The 17077-nt window shown below is 43.9% G+C and overlaps 1 protein-coding gene across 2 annotated transcripts in view; it reads left to right on the plus strand.

Moving 5' to 3' along the window:
- The first annotated feature begins 12700 nt into the window (after nucleotides 1-12700).
- LOC126355071 (uncharacterized) overlaps nucleotides 12701-17077 on the plus strand; it is a 190598-nt gene continuing 186221 nt past the window's right edge. The window contains exon 1 of one of the 2 annotated variants that reach the window (XM_050005242.1): nucleotides 12701-12989. The gene's annotated coding sequence lies outside the window, so the exon portion shown is untranslated. Of the gene's footprint in view, nucleotides 13032-17077 lie in introns of both variants that reach the window. The other variant, XM_050005243.1, reaches the window with a different exon arrangement.

Below are 17077 nucleotides of genomic sequence, written 5' to 3' on the forward strand. Positions count from 1 at the left end.
TGTTAACGCCAGTCAAACATGATGCCTCCCCACGGCAATACTGATGTGTCGCCGCCCTGGTATTTGTGATACCACTTTCCTTTCTTATGAACGTGCGATGGGAACGTTTCTGCAAACACTAGCCATCCGTGAATAGTACACAACTCCATATACGAAATAGGCCCGTCTATGCACGCCAGTGAACTACAGGTGTTAGACAGACTATTAAAGATACAAGGAAGGATACAAGGGAGATAACTACGCAAAAGCCTTCGGTAACAGAAGAAATAGTTCAACTGATCGCCAAAAGAAGGAAACATAAAACCCTTTAGAAAAAAATACAAGAATTTTGCATGGTAAGTCACTTAAGAATGATATATACAGAAGGAGAAGGGAGGCCAGGAAGCTCAAGAAAAATGTGAAGAAATCGAAAAGGAAATGCCCGTTGGACGAACTGACTCAGCGTAAAGAAAAACCAAGACAGCCCTTTGTGACATTAAAATCAAAGCTGTCAACATTAAGAACGCAAGAAGAGCTTCACTGTTAAATACAGTGAAGAGAGAGAGAGAGGGGGGGGGGGGGGGGAGAGAGAGGAGAGAGAGAGAGAGAGAGAGAGAGAGAAGGTATGAGCCTGGATGCTTTTCATCAAACAATTTCAAGTAATTTCGAAGATTAGGAGAGCAGATAAATGCGAGAATAATAGCACAATAGGCGTAACCTGCTCATTCATCCTAGTTGATTACAAGAACTGCAAGGAAACTGAGTTTATGTTAGAAGACGATAACTTTGGCTTTAGCAAAAGGTAAAGAAAGGCACAAGAAAGACAGTTCTGACGTTGCTCTTGCCAGTGGAAGCAGAACTTAATAGAAATCTAGACACGTGCATATGATTTGTCGACCTCGAAAAAGCATTCGACGATGTAAAATACTGCAACATGTTCGAAATTCTCAGGAAAATAGGGAATATATGATTGGGAAATATTGGTAATATACAACGTGCAGTAGAACCAGTAGGGTACAATAACAGTGAAAGACTAAGAACAAAGTGCTCGCATTAAAAGTAGTGTGAGGCAGGGATGTAGTCTTTAGTCCCTCTTCTCAGTCTGTTCATCGTAGAAGCTATGGTGGACAATAAAAAGAGGTTCAGGGCTAGAAATAAAATACAGGTTGAAAAAATATCCACGATACGATTAGCTGATGACATTGTCGGTGAAAGTGAAGCGGAGCTGCGTTACTTGTTGGATGGAATGATCTAATGAGCACACGCTACGGATTGACAGTAAATCAACGAAAGAGTATATTAATGACGAGCAACACAAATTATGTTAACTTGAAACGACATCGAGGCTGGTACATGGTCTAGAGGAAATGAAGAAAAAAGAAGGTTCTGGAACAGATGAGTTGAAGACCAGTGGAAAAGACATCTAGATGGAACATGAGCTGTAGAGGGTAAAAACTGTAGGAGAAGATAGAGACTGGGATAGATCCATCAAACAATTAAGGCACAGGCTGTAAGTACTTCTCGGGGATGAAGAGGTTGTCCGGAGAGGGAAATCTGTAGGGGGCCTCATCAAATTTGTCAGAAGATCAACGAAAAGAAAAGAAATAACACTTGTACTGGAGTGCAGAATTTACAGGTTGAAGGGACAAGTAGAATACAATAATGGTGTTGCGAATGAGAAACATTATAACACCAAGGTTCAGATTCTAGTAAATTAACAATGAAAAGCTGACTAGAAAGCCTTGAAATAAAAGTAACATTAAGAAAAAGATAAGAAAGAAGAAATAGCGAGAGGAAGCAAGAAGGTGAAATGGTGGTTGTAAAATAAAGAAAGTTCGTTCCTAGAACTCATTACAGTGTTTCACTATTGATACTGCCTCTTCCTAACGATACGGTGTTCCTTAAGACGCCTCGTGGGGTAGCCACGCGGTGTAAGGCGCCTTGTCACGGTCCGTGCGGCAATCAGTCAAATACCTAATCCCGTGCTCTCCCTAGAGGCCTCTCAGCATTCTCCTGGTCACACTTCTCACGTCTTGCTGTGTATTATTGGGTTTGTGAGGCTGGTCTGTAGTTTCACCAGTTTACCATACGTATTTTCCTCCACAAAGTGATCACGTGGCTCGACAAATGCTGTCTTTCCGTTTGTAAATAAACCAAGGGACATTTGAATAACCATCTCCTTACAGTCTGTTATTACTGCTGTATGACGTTACAGAAGTTGCACATACAAATACTCTATCTATTTACGGGTTAATGTTTAGAAAGGGCGTTCAATAAGTAATGCAACATTTCCTTTTATGAAAGCACGTTGGTTTTATTGAGGTTTTAAACACACCGTAGTATTCCTCGGTCTTTTGATTACAAAGTCCTACTTTTCACATCATCATCTACGTTGAACGCGATGGCCTTTCGTCACATAACAGGCAGGGCCTGTATGCTCGCATGGAACCAGTCTATTGGTCCACATTGGTGCCAACAGTAGTATTCTATCCATCACCCACATACTGATTCTCTCAGAGTGCATCCTTCAGTGGCCCAGACAGATGGAAGCTGGAAGGCGAGATCCAGGCTATTGGATGGATGAGGAAGAACAGTCCAATTTAGTTTTTTGAGCTCCTATCGGGTGCGTAGACTTGTGTGAGGTCTCGCGCTTTCGTGGAGAAGGGAAAGTTCGCATTTTTGTGGCGACGAACACGTTAAAGTCGTTTCTTAAATTTATTGAGGGTAGCACAGTACACTCCTGAGTCGACCGCCCACCTTAAGAGAGGACCTCAAACAGAATAAACCCTTCAGAGTCCCAGGTGACCATCCACCATCGCTTTACCGGCTTTGGGTGCGACTTATCGTTTTCTTCGGAGGATAGGCGGTGTGGCGCCACTCCATGGATTGATCTTTTGTTTCCGGTTCGAAGTGATGAACCCAAGCTTCATAGCATGTGACGATCTTCGACAAAACATTGTCACGATCATCCTCGAAGTGTACAAGCAATTCCGCACAGGTATTCTTTATGGTCTCCTGTTAGACGACGAGGAACACAGCGGGTTCTGTACCCCAACTGTTGGACGAGTGCGTCAGCACTACCAACAGAGACGTCTAAACGAGCTGTGAGGTGACTGTGATCTGTCGATCACCTCTAATGAGAGTGTCTGCACGTTCCAACATTTGCAGAAGTCACAGCTGGTGTGCGGCCGGCCAGCAGGCGGAAGATATGACAGGTCCGTGCGTCCTTGTTACGAAGACAGACGCTTCGCCGAACGACTCACCGTGCTTTTCTTTACTGCCAGGTCACCGGAGACATTCTGCAAGCACCTATGAATATCTGCGTTGCTCTAGTTTTTCGCCAAAAGAAACTAAATGAAAGCCTGGAACGCACTTCGTTACAGACGCCATTTTGAAGGTTACATACAGCACCGCCATCTGTAGGAACTCCATGAAACTATTGATGTAGAAGCGGGAATATTCCACTATGTCCCACAACAAATTCGCATTTTTTCAATCAAAATAGGCCAAGAAAAAATTTTTGCGTTACTTCTTGAATGCCTCTCGTAAATTTGACAACTACATCGCAGTACTTGTAATCATCTCATTGAAGTCGTTCAGACCGGAAGTGAAAACCTCTTCACAACTCTTATTACTGTCATTTTCTCTACGCCAAAGTCACAAACAGCGCTTTCATAATAACCTCACTTATTCAAGATGTGGTCATCCGCCTGAGTAGACGAGCGCATTAATAAATCGCTTCTGTGCATTGGAAGGCGACCCTCACCCGAATCGAGTTCGTTTCGCGGCTTAACGACGAGGCCTGTGAGCCGACTATCCTGGGTATGGTTTTAGGAAGTTTCTCACGTTCCACTAGGTTACTGTGCGGCTGGTACCCACGTCTAGCCTCAGATACACGCTCCACAAACGTTTACAAAACGTTCTCACACTTGCACATGAGAGTTACTCTAGATGCAGACAGATCAGGTACACGGAGTCCGTCGTGTGAGGGGGATGGGGAGCGTATGGGACTGATGATCATAAGCTCACCGGACAAACAATTGAAAAATCATTACAAGCATCATTTAGTACCGTGTAATTCTACCTCTGGATTCGATAACAACCTGTATTTAGTTAGGTACATCCGAGCCATGTTAAGCAACTCGCTAAAGATCTGATCGCACTGTTTCACCAAATTGCGGCGTTGCTGACGTCGGTGTTTTACTCGCTGTTCTGATATCCCCACGAATTTACTGAGGGGTTCAAGACAGGTGATGTTGCAGGCTAGCCGAGATGTACAAGTAATAGGGTGGGGAAATGTTCAGACAAGCAGTTACATACTATTTGATTCACAAGCAGTGAAACGCGTCTCCGGCCCCGTCAGTCAGGAGTCTTTTTCTGAGTACAATTCTGACGTCGTGTTACGTTGCCACGTGTGTTACACCACCGCCTGTAGACACGGTGAACAGTCCGCGCCAACCAAATACAAATGCAGCAACTTACACAACGTCTGACCATAACCACGGCCAAACACGATTGCCCGTTTTTGCCGAACTGTCAGGTCCTTACATTTACCCGTGTTATCGCCGAATATTCGCTTGAAACATAAATGTCTGAATTATCGCTACTGTCTTAGGCTAAGCGAAACTGAGACACGTACACACAGTTCGCACGCGCCGGTTGGAGAAGCTCGGGCTGACAGAAACGTAGCGAGCGCACACTCTAATCTTTCTCAAACGATTGTACAGAGACTTCTCCGTAAAGATATTTCATTTTTACCTTTCTTGAAGCGTTATATGACAGCATAGTGATAAATGCCCATCATCTCGCGAATGGTCATACTTATTGTGGTACACATGTTTTAGAAAGACGCTACTCATAATTCGAAAAGTTTGCAGTGAAAAATAGTGGTCGCTATGATATTGAGCTTGGTGCGTATTACACCCTCTGTTGCTGCGTAGAAGATTTTGTTAACTTGTTGAATTTTTCTTTAGCCTAGGAAGGAGGTCTCTGTCTGCCTCCAATCTCGAGAAAATACACTCCTGGAAATGGAAAAAAGAACACATTGACACCGGTGTGTCAGACCCACCATACTTGCTCCGGACACTGCGAGAGGGCTGTACAAGCAATGATCACACGCACGGCACAGCGGACACACCAGGAACCGCGGTGTTGGCCGTCCAATGGCGCTAGCTGCGCAGCATTTGTGCACCGCCGCCGTCAGTGTCAGCCAGTTTGCCGTGGCATACGGAGCTCCATCGCAGTCTTTAACACTGGTAGCATGCCGCGACAGCGTGGACGTGAACCGTATGTGCAGTTGACGGACTTTGAGCGAGGGCGTATAGTGGGCATGCGGGAGGCCGGGTGGACGTACCACCAAATTGCTCAACACGTGGGGCGTGAGGTCTCCACAGTACATCGATGTTGTCGCCAGTGGTCGGCGGAAGGTGCACGTGCCCGTCGACCTGGGACCGGACTGCAGTGACACACGGATGCACGCCAAGACCGTAGGATCCTACGCAGTGCCGTAGGGGACCGCACCGCCACTTCCCAGCAAATTAGGGACACTGTTGCTCCTGGGGTATCGGCGAGGACCATTCGCAACCGTCTCCATCAAGCTGGGCTACGGTCCCGCACACCGTTAGGCCGTCTTCCGCTCACGCCCCAACATCGCGCAGTGGTGTCGCGACAGGCGTGAATGGAGGGACGAATGGAGACGCATCGTCTTCAGCGATGAGAGTCGCTTCTGCCTTGGTGCCAGTGATGGTCGTATGCGTGTTTGGCGCCGTGCAGGTGAGCGCCACAATCAGGACTGCATACGACCGAGGCACACAGGGCCAACACCCGGCATCATGGTGTGGGGAGCGATCTCCTCACTGGCCGTACACCTCTGGTGATCGTCGAGGGGACACTGAATAGTGCACGGTACATCCAAATCGTCATCGAACCCATCGTTCTACCATTCCTAGACCGGCAAGGGAACTTGCTGTTCCAACAGGACAATGCACGTCCGCATGTATCCCGTGCCACCCAACGTGCTCTAGAAGGTGTAAGTCAACTACCCTGGCCAGCAAGATCTCCGGATCTGTCCCCCGTTGAGCATGTTTGGGACTGGATGAAGCGTCGTCTCACGCGGTCTGCACGTCCAGCACGAACGCTGGTCCTTCTGAGGCGCCAGGTGGAAATGGCATGGCAAGCCGTTCCACAGGACTACATCCAGCATCTCTACGATCGTCTCCATGGGAGAATAGCAGCCTGCATTGCTGCGAAAGGTGGATATACACTGTACTAGTGCCGACATTGTGCATGCTCTGTTGCCTGTGTCTATGTGCCTGTGGTTCTGTCAGTGTGATCATGTGATGTATCTGACCCCAGGAATGTGTCAATAAAGTTTCCCTTTCCTGGGACAATGAATTCACGGTGTTCTTATTTCAATTTCCAGGAGTGTAGATCCTATGTGGCGCGTTCATTCCCCATCTCTCTCCCGCGGGAATGAAATATTCACAACATCCCTCATATCTCCTAACCCCCGCTCGAGATATTGAAACGTGATTTTGGCGAATGGTAGCACACAAGGTGGAGAGTATTTTTCCAGTTCGTAATAGGCGATATAGCAGTAGTTATACTCCTTTTTTTTTAATTTTTCACTCCAGTGACTAAGTTTTTAAGAGTTATTGACAGCTAGTGAAACAAGAGTCTCCTGGTATGAAAATAAATATGAAATTTCTTCACTTATGTTACTGCAAACCGACACTATGTTTTTTTTAAGCTATAGAGCTATCTGATTGCCAGTTACCTGTTTAATGAGTCACCCTGTGTCAGAATTCTGTCGCAATGGCTGCTCTGAGATGAGTTTGTGCAAATTACACTATGTTTTGGCAAATTAATTATAGTTAAACATGTCAACAAGAGGAACGTGGCCGTTACTCATAAAAGGTTATGCTTCTTCGAATGAGGAAAGGTTAATAAGTCACCCAAAAATAAATTTAAAGTTCTGTTGGAATTTTGGTTGACTCCCCATAACCCATCGTATTTTTAACATGGAACGAGTGGAATGGAAACTTACCAAAGGATTTTATCCCTTCTCTTGATCTGAGCAGTATTAAAATAATGACCAGCGTTCCCTTCAGGTGGAATGATAGGCACAAGCCAGATGCTGGTTACTCAGCTACGGCTTGCCAAACTGACAATGTGTGATTCGCGAATAAAATAATTGTTATTGAGGAAAAAAAACAATTGATCTGTCGCACAACACAATGGTCAGTGTAATGTCAGCAGCTGAGAACAATGCGCGACAGGAGTGCGAAAGCTAGCCATGTGTGCCTTGTCAGCGGGAGTTCACGGCGTTTGAAAAACACTGTCATGAAAGGAAATCTGTCTTTGTGAGCAATACATTTCAACAAATTAATTATATCTTTCAGGATACTCATACTTTCGTAAAAACACCGACCTTTTTTTTCATTTATGTAGCCTGTTGTATAATTCGTTTATTAATGCGCAACCATTACTACCATTACTACATCGCTCAGGCATCGCCATCGTTCTCCACGACCGGCCTTGGTAATTCCATAACTCTACTGCTCTTCTCGAGCCACAAAACACCACTACTGGACAGCATTGTCCGAACTCCAGGACACAAGTGCTCTCTGCGAGCCATACAGCTCGACAACGGCTCTCTACGAGTGATCTGACCCAACCGCCCGACTGCGAGCTACTATTACTGCTGCTGCTGCCGACACTGCTCTCTGGTCTGCGATTCTATTGTAGCTTACATATCGCAGGCAGCGCGTGAGCAGTCCATCGAAGCTGCATCTGCTCGAGTGCCCTGGCAATAAATTCCTTAGTCATGGACCTATTACAACCTATCACAGGGCCGCTAGGCCGAACCGCATAATCTTCGCGACGCCACAGGATAGCTGTGTAACTGTGAAGCGGCTTGAGGCGAGTTTCCACATCATTAGGCCACTAAGCTGTTTTGTACGTGCCAGGAAACAACGTATCGGTACAACAAATATGCCATCAATCACTGTAAATGCCGTGTGAGTGTAGTACAGTTACGCGCAGCCAGGCAGCACTCTCCGCGATGCCAGGCCACGCAGGTCTCCACCACATTATGGGCCAGCGAGCAGCCGACGCCGGTCTGGGCAGCCATCTCCACCAGACCAACTCGCAATGTTAAGCCTGCGCCCGCGGACTTGGAGCAGTACAACGAATGAGCCGTCTCTAGTTTCTACAGCAGCAGCCAAATTTCTGTCTTGGAGTGCAGCTTTTGGTAGCCAGAGCGATACCACCAGCATCCAAGGGGGAACTTCTCTTACGGTAGCAGTGGACCTGTATAAGAATTTGGGCGACGATAGCGTCGCTGGCGCCTCGTGCTTCCTGCCACGCAGTGCTAACAGGGACAGACGTTGATGAGGGAAGCAAACAGTGCCAGATAAGCAGGACGCGGACGTCACACGTCCAGCACACCACCACGGCCCCAGAGGTACTCCACGGCCTTCCTCAGCTGGTGGTGCAGTCGGCAGACCATGCTGCTGCAGGGGGCCGTGCCCATGGCGTCCTAGTATTTCTGCCATTTTAGCGTAAGATATTTTACCTTGTAGTCGAGTTCTAGCCACCACTGGCCAGCACCACCGCGTCAATTCCCCGCCACTCAATCACCTTTGACCGTATCGGCCGCACTCACCCCGCGGTTGATACACATTAAATGCCACAATAAAGTAATGTTACGAGCTACTTTTCATTTTTCATTGTTGCGTGGTCATCTCCTGCTTTTCATCAATTCAGATAACGAGCACCCTAGTCCTAAACCGGTAGAAATCGACAGAAATCTGAAGACTTCTACCGGAAGATTTTTTGTCAGTAGACAACATTTAACTAGCTGATAGTACTGTGTGCGGTAGTCATTGTTGTTTGCTTTGTTAGTTTGTTGTACTTTGTTTCATACTGTTTCCTTTCCTTGTGATGACTGAATATAATTTTTGCCGTTATGCTGTTGGCTAAACGTGTTAATATATAATACGATACCAGTTTCGATTCCAAACAACATTTCAGCGATATTTACCTCTGTGCGTGACTTCTGCTGTCACAGGCGCGTTAAGCACATCTCCCCACCCTTGGTGGTCAATGTAAGGAGGGGGAGAGGGGTTGACCTGCTTCCTCCGCTCCCAGCAACCCGGTCAGGCTATCGGCCAAATTCAGTTAACACACCGTGTGTACAAAATTTTAAAGCATTTTGCTTTATAAACATTGTTTCATCATACACTGAAGCACCAAAGGAACTGATAGAGGCATGCGTATTCAAATACAGATATATGTAAACAGGTAGAATACGGCGCCGAGTTCGGTAACGCCTATATAAGACAATAAGAGTCTGGCACAGTTGTTAGATCGGTTACTGCTGCTACAATGACAGGTTACGAAGATCTGAGTTTGAACGTGGTGTTATAGCCTGCGCACGAGCGATGGAACACAGCATCCCCGAGGAAGTGATTAAGTGAGAATTTTCCCGTACGAACTTTTCACGAGTGTACCGTGAGTATCAGGAATCCAGTCTCCGACATCGGTGCGCCCGGAAAAAGATCCTGGCAGAAAGGGACCAACGACGACTGAAGAGAATTATTCAACGTGACGGAAGCGCAACCCCTCCGCAAATTGCTTCAGATTTAAATGTTGACCCATCAACAAGTGTCAGGGTGCAAAGCGTTCAACGAAATATCATCGACATGGGCTTCCGGAGCCGAAGACCCATTTCTGTACCCAAGATGACTGCACGAGACTTAGCTTTACTCCTCACCTGGGCCCATCAACATCGACATTGGACTGTTAATGACTGGAAACATGTTGCTTGGTCGGACGAGTCTCGTTTCAAATTGTATCGACTGGATGGACGTGCGCGGGAATGGAGACAACCTCACGGAACCATGGAACGTGCATGTTAACAGGGGACTGTTCAAGTTGGTGGAGGCTCTGTAATGGTGTAGGAGTGTGCAGTTGGAGTGAAATGGGACCCTTGATATGTCTATATACGACTCTGACTGGTGCTGTCTGGTTACCTGCATCCATTCATGTCCATTGTGCATTCCGACGGACTTGGGCAATTCCAGCAGTACAATGCGATACCCCACACGTCCAGAATTGCCACAGAGTGGCTCCAGGAACACTCTGCTGAGTTTAAACACTTCCGCTGGCCACAAAATTCTCCAGACATGAACACACTATTGGGCATATTTGGGATGCCTTGCAACTTGCTGTTCAGAAGACATCTCCACTGTCTCGTACTCTTACAGGTTTATGGACAGCCCTGCATGATTCAAGGTGTTAGTTCCCTCCAGCACTACTTCCAGAGATTAGTCAACTCCATGCCACGTCGTGTTGCAGCACTTTTGCGTGTTCTCGAGGCCCCACACGATATTAGACAGGTGTACCAGTTTCTTTGGCTCTTCAGTGTAATAGCTAGCGTACAAGGAAGTATTGTCACCCATGGTCGTACTGTGCAGAAGATACTAGCAGATATATACTATAAAATGATGAAGACAGGATAGTTCATCTTTCCCGTTCATTGCCTTGAAACGCGGGTTACGACTTGTAACATGCAACAAGAAATTTCGATGTGGTCACGTGACAGAGCCAGTACGGACAATAGTGGTCAAAGCCGCTGTTTGGAGGCTTTGAGTTGCTTAGGAACAGCTCTGTTTTACGGTTCGTCTCGCTTGTAAAGACGGGAGATAACCCATAACTTCCATGAATCAAAAGGAGTCGACAACATATCCTAGAACTGAGAACACCTAAGAGTACAGCAGTGAGCTTATTTCTTTAGTAACGCATTCGCATTCCAGCATCCCTTTAGTTTTTGCGAAACAAGTGGTTTCTCAGAGCAAAAATTCTCAAGCGATCTCTTTGTTTCTAGAAATTTTCTAACTGTCCTTCAGAGATTTGTGTAAGTGAACTTAGATATAAATAGTCTACCGCTATACCTTTTATCAGTCGGTCCATTGACTGAGAATCTGACACTAATATTGGTAATTTTCGGTGCGCGTGAGCCTCTTCCTGGTGCCACCTATACACATTAAGTGTTCCAGGACAGTTTGTCCTCATTTATTTTCCTCCATATATAAAGTATTATATCCAACAAGTCTGAATGATATTGTTCCAGGCCTTCAAGAGATACGAAAAAGTATACGCACAGACATTCCATTCAATCAGCTCGTTGCGAAATAGCGCACCACGTATTATGCGTAATTTCCATGAGAACTTGTGTTAGTGTATGAGCAGCACATCGGCTGAAATCTGACCTTGGTTGACAATATCATTCTAGTCCTTATAGATGACGTGCTCAGCATCGGACCATTTTCAAAATACAGTCACGCAAGACTCGAGTCCGTCAAATTAGTCACTGACCACACGGACACCATTTAGGCAATGAATGACAGATATATTACGTGTTTTTAATACATCTTTCAATATGGCGATGTACTTAGTATTACAAGGTACCGTGCCGGTAAACAGGTCATTGACGTTGCTCGAATTTCTTCAGTAACGGGCAGCAAGCACAAGATGGAAACGAATACAAACGCCACAATCGAGAGCTCTATTCTTGTTTTGGTTGATGGAAACGAATACACTTTCGAAATGTGAAAAGCGAGAGCAAAGAAGCAAGAACTGAGCGCCTAAGCCCGAGACCTGGGAACTGAAAATATAGGACCGGAACACCGAAAACTCGACGTTACCTTAACTTTGAGGCTGTCGGATTTCTTGTCACTAGTCAGACACGTAACATAAAGGTTTGACTTGAGAACGTTTAAGACTCTAGGGTTCGCGGTTACAGAATCGTTGCGGTGCAAACATTAGACCTAGTGATTGTCGAGTACGTTCCCTACGTGATGACTTATAAAGGCTTTCAGTGGTGATAGAAAAGAGCGGGTCTATCAGATTGAGATACGGAAGGCCATAAGGCGAAACGTACTATAGGATAAGTCTACCAGCAGAACAGAAAAACCAACAAATCGTTTCTTATTCGATGTTTCTGTGATAAATTTATCATGTATATAGGCCAAGTTACTAAAATTGCGACTTCGACATAGCCTGCCAACATGTAGGCTTGCTTACATCACGATTCATGAGAGAGAACGTAAAACTTACACAATTCACTGCACTTTTGTCAGAGATTTACTGCAACGTGGTTAAGAAACGGAGGTCTGGGTTCGTGGCCAGCTTGTCCCTCTGATCTTATCCAACTTGACTTCCACCTGTGGGATCATTTGAAAAGTTTTGTATACGAGATAAACGTCGAGAATAAAGATTTCCTGCTAATAATTCTCGCGCTCTGTGATGTTGCTCCAACAGCATACGGGTTGTTTTAAGTATGTGATACGGTTGACTTTATGCGACGATGGCATACCATCGTACAAGTTGTGGGTCGCGGCTTAGAACATACCGCATGTTGTGAATGTAGCAAACTTTGCAAGATATACGCACGAAAAACATAGTGAAGTGTATTCGAATTTTTGTAATCATCAGCATATCAACAACAGTGGTATAGGGTACCGTTAAAACTTTTTAATTTTTAGTACAACTTCGAATCAGCCGTTTCCGGGCCTGGGTTCTTAAACTCAAATTGATACCGTTTCTTTTCTCAATCTTCGCTGAAAAGTTGTGCCATTGCTATGAAATCGCGCTGTACGAGAGAAAAAACCTTTGTTGTACAGATACACTGAACGTCTCTTTTAGCATATGTTCATTGTAGGCACCAACAATACCAACTGCGATCACTGATAGCAAAAGAAAAGCGAAGATACCCAAAGAATTTACACAAGCTATAAAGAAATATCAACACATGAAGTGTTCATTGGCTCGTTTCCGTTGACAGTGAGCTGTCTCGAAAAATTTCAAGTAGATGACTGGCTGCATCAAATAAGTTAGTCGACAAACAGTGCACAACTGGAAAATAAACTATATATGTAAGCAAAGAACTGAATGCTGGTCAACTTCGAAACGATGCGAAAATCTTGCAAATTTATCTCTTCTTAGAGGTAAGTGTCAAACGTAGTTATTGAAAACATTTGCGAGTTCCGGTACCGGTACTGAGCTGGTGTCGGGTACCATTAAAACTTTTTAGTTTTTACAGCTTTAGAAACAGCCGGTTGACACAAAAGTGATTTTGGAAGTTAACTTAGAGCTGGAATCTAAGAAATTGGCTAGTGTGTTAACGCATAATGGATTTGGAAAGTTATAGACACAGAACTGCAAGATAAATCTGACTGGTGTGTGTTAACGGATCTCCCCCGTCTCCCCCCTCTCTAGTCATTGCATTGAAATCATTGTGTTGACAGACGGACTTGGCCTGTATTGCACAGCTGTCCAAAGTCTACCTTCGTGCAATGTTAACTCACTTGGCCAGATTTAACGCACCTTTCATTATGAAAAATTAAAACTACAAAGTAATTTCAGAAAACCGAAATAAGGACAAATATTGTATTTTGATGCGTATTATGTACATAGACCATCTGCAGCCTACGTAAACTATCATAAGGGGAAAAAAAGAACAAACACCGTATGTGTTTACACTAAACTTGTAGGAGTGCTTCAGCTGGATACAGAACAAGTCACATACGGTGCCAATCATGCACCTGTTAGTAACCATTTTCATACATTTGTGAAATTTCTTCTATCTCTAGCAGAAAATTATGACTTTTTGGATTATTTTGAATTCTGAAAAACCAGCTTACATCGACCAAATCTGAAATGTTGTAAATTAGGGGTAATCAGAACGGAAACGGTAGATATAAAATTTTGCTCGTGAGACATTTGGCGCAACATCATTAAAGGTTCTTAGGTCAACAAACAAATTGTGAATGACATCCACACGATTTCCTCAAATATAAGTAGGAAATTTTAGTGTAGAATATAGTCAGTAGCTGCACATCAATAAGCTTCAGGGGCCCTCAATCTGTATGACCTGACAGAAAAACAATAATTAAGTCTCTATAAACAATTATTCAAGGATCAAGAATCTTCTTTAGCCACCGATCATACAAAAAATGATCTGACAGACAGGGTGGGCAGCAACTTGCTGTTGTTTGCAAATGATGCTGTGGTGTTTGGGAAGGTGTCAAAGTTCAGTGATTGTAGGAAGATACAAGATGAGTTAGACAAATTTTCTAGCCAGCATGACAAATGACAGCTAGCTGTAAAGGTAGAAAAATGTAATTTCATGTGGACGAGTAGGAAAAACAAACCTTTACTGTTCAGATACAGCATTAGTAGCGTTCTGCTTGAGACAGTCAGGTCATTCAAATACCTGGAAGTACTTTGCAAAGCAATATGAAATGGAACGAGCATGTGTGGATTGTGGTAGGAAAGGTGAAATGTCGTCTTGGTTTGTTGGTTTTGTTGTTGTTGGCTTCAGTCCAAAGGTTGGTTTGATGCCACTCTCCACCATACTCTATCCCATGCAAGCCATTTCATCTCTGAGTAACTACTGCAACATACATCTTCTGATTCTGGTTACTGTATTCATCTTTTGGCCTCCTGCTGTGATTTTTACCCCCTCTGCTTCCCTCCAGTACTACATTTTTCCTCCCTTGATGCCTCTGAATTTGTCCTACCGACTGATCACTTCCTCTTGTCAGGTTGTGCCACAAATTTCTCTTCTCCCCAATTAGTTATGTGATGTACCTATCTAATCTTGATCATTCTTCTGTAGCACCATGTTTCAAAGGCTTCTGTTCTCTTCTTGTCTAAACTGTTTCTGTCCATGTTTCACTTCAATAAATGGTTTCACCCCGTACAAATACTTTCAAAAAAGACTTCCTGACACTTAAATCTATACTCCATGTCAAATTTCTCTTCTTCAGAAACGCTTTTCTTGCGATTGCCACTTTAAATTTTATATCCTCCCTACTTCAACCATCATAAATTATTTTGCTTCCCAAATAGCAGAACTCTTCTGCTAATTTAAGTGTCTCATTTCCTACTCTAATGCTCTCGACATTACCTGATTTAATTCAACTACATTCAATTATCCTCGTTCTACTTTTTTTATGTTCTTCTTATGTCCTCTTTTCAAGACACTGCCCATTCCGTTCAACTGCTCTTCCATGTCATTTTCTGCCTCTGACAGAATTACAATGTCATCAGCAAACCTCAAAGTTTTTATTTCTTCTCGCTGGACCTTAATTCCTACTCCAAATTTTTCCTGTATTTCCTTTACTTCTAGCTCAACATACAGACTGAATAATATCAGGGATAGCCTACGACCCTGTCTCACTCCTTTCTCAACCACTGCTTGCCTTTCGTGCCCCTCAACTCTCATAATTACCATCTGGTTTGCGTAGAAATTGTAAATAGCCATTTGCTCCCTGTATTTTACCACTGCCACCTTCAGAATTTGGAAGAGATCATTCCAATCAACATTGTCAAAAGCTTTCTCTAAGTCTACAAATTCCATCAATTTTAGGTTGCCTTTCCTTAACCTACGTTCAATAAAAATTTGTAGGGTCAGTATGGCCTCACTTATTTCTACATTTCTCTGGGATCCAAACTGACCTTCCCTGAGGTCAGCTTCTTCCAGTTTTTCCATTCTTCTGTAAAGGATTTGTGTTAGTATTTTGCAACTGTGAGTTATTGAACTGATAGTTCAGAACCTTTCACATGTATCAGCACCATCTTTCTTTGGAACTGAAATTATTATATTCTTCTTGAAGTCTGTGGGAGGGTATTTTGCCTGTGTCATACTTCTTGCTCACCAGATGGATAAGTTTTGTCATGGATGGCCAACCCAAGGCTATCAATGGCTCTAACGGAATGTTGTCTACTCCTGGGGCCTTGTTTTGACTCAAGTCTTTGAGTGCTTTGTCAAATTCTTCACGCAGTATCATATCTCCCTTCTCATCTTCATCTGCGTCTACTTCCATTTCAATAATACTGCCCTCAAGCACATCTTCTTTGTATAGGCCCGCTGTATACTCCTTCCACTTTCCGCTTCCTCTTCATTGCCTAGGACTGGTTTTCCATCTCAGCTCTTGATATTTGTACATGTTGTCGCTCTTTTCTCCAAAGGTCTCTTGAATTTTCCTGTAGGCTTTGTCTTTCTTACCCCTAATGATATATACTTCTACATCCTTACATTTGTCCTCTAGCCATTTCCTGCTTAGCCATTTTGCACTTCCTGCCGATCTCATTTTTTAGACATTTGTATTTCCTTTTGCCTGCCTCATTTTTTGCATTTTTATATTTTCTTGTTTCATTGATTACATTCAATATCTCTTGTTTTACCCAAAGAATTCTACTAGCCCTCCTCTTTTTACCTACTTGATCCTTTGCTGCCATTACATTTCTCAAAACTACTCATTCTTCTCCTACGATATTCTTTTCTCCTGTTCTTGTCAATTGTTTCTAATGCTGCCTCTAAAACACACTAAAATCTCCGGTTCTTTCAGTTTATTACAGTCCATAAAATCCTGCCTTTCTGCAGTTTCTTCAGTTTCAATCTGCAGGTCACAAACATTAAATTATGGTCAGAGTCCGCATCTACCCCTGTAAATGCCTTACAATTTAAAACTTGGTTCCGAAATCTCTTGTCTTATCATTATATAATCAATCTGAAACCTTCCGGTGCCTCCAGGTCTCCTCCACATATACAACCTTCTTTTATATTTCTTAAACCAAGTGTTAGCTATGGCTCTGAGCACTATGGGACTTAACATCCTTGGTCATCATGCCCTAGAACTTAGAACTACTTAAACCTAACTAACCTAAGGACATCACACAACACCCAGTCAACACGAGGCAGAGAAAATCCCTGACCCCGCCGGGTATCGAACCTGGGAACCCAGGCGTGGGAAGCGAGAACGCTACCGCACGACCATGAGCTGCGGACTGTTAGCTATGATTAAATTGTGCTCTGTGGATAATTCTGCATGTTGGCTTCCCCTTTCATTCCTTTCCCCTAGTTCATATTCACCTACTAGTTTTCTTTCTCTTCCTTTTCCTACTATTGAATACCAGTCCCCCCTGACTATTAAATTTTTATCTCCCTTAACTATCTGAATAATTTCTTTTATCTCATCATACATTTCCTCAATCTCCTCCTCATCTTCGGAGCTAGTTGGCATGTAAA

Source organism: Schistocerca gregaria, chromosome 3, assembly GCF_023897955.1.
Source record: "Schistocerca gregaria isolate iqSchGreg1 chromosome 3, iqSchGreg1.2, whole genome shotgun sequence".
In the NCBI taxonomy this organism is placed as follows: domain Eukaryota; kingdom Metazoa; phylum Arthropoda; class Insecta; order Orthoptera; family Acrididae; genus Schistocerca; species Schistocerca gregaria.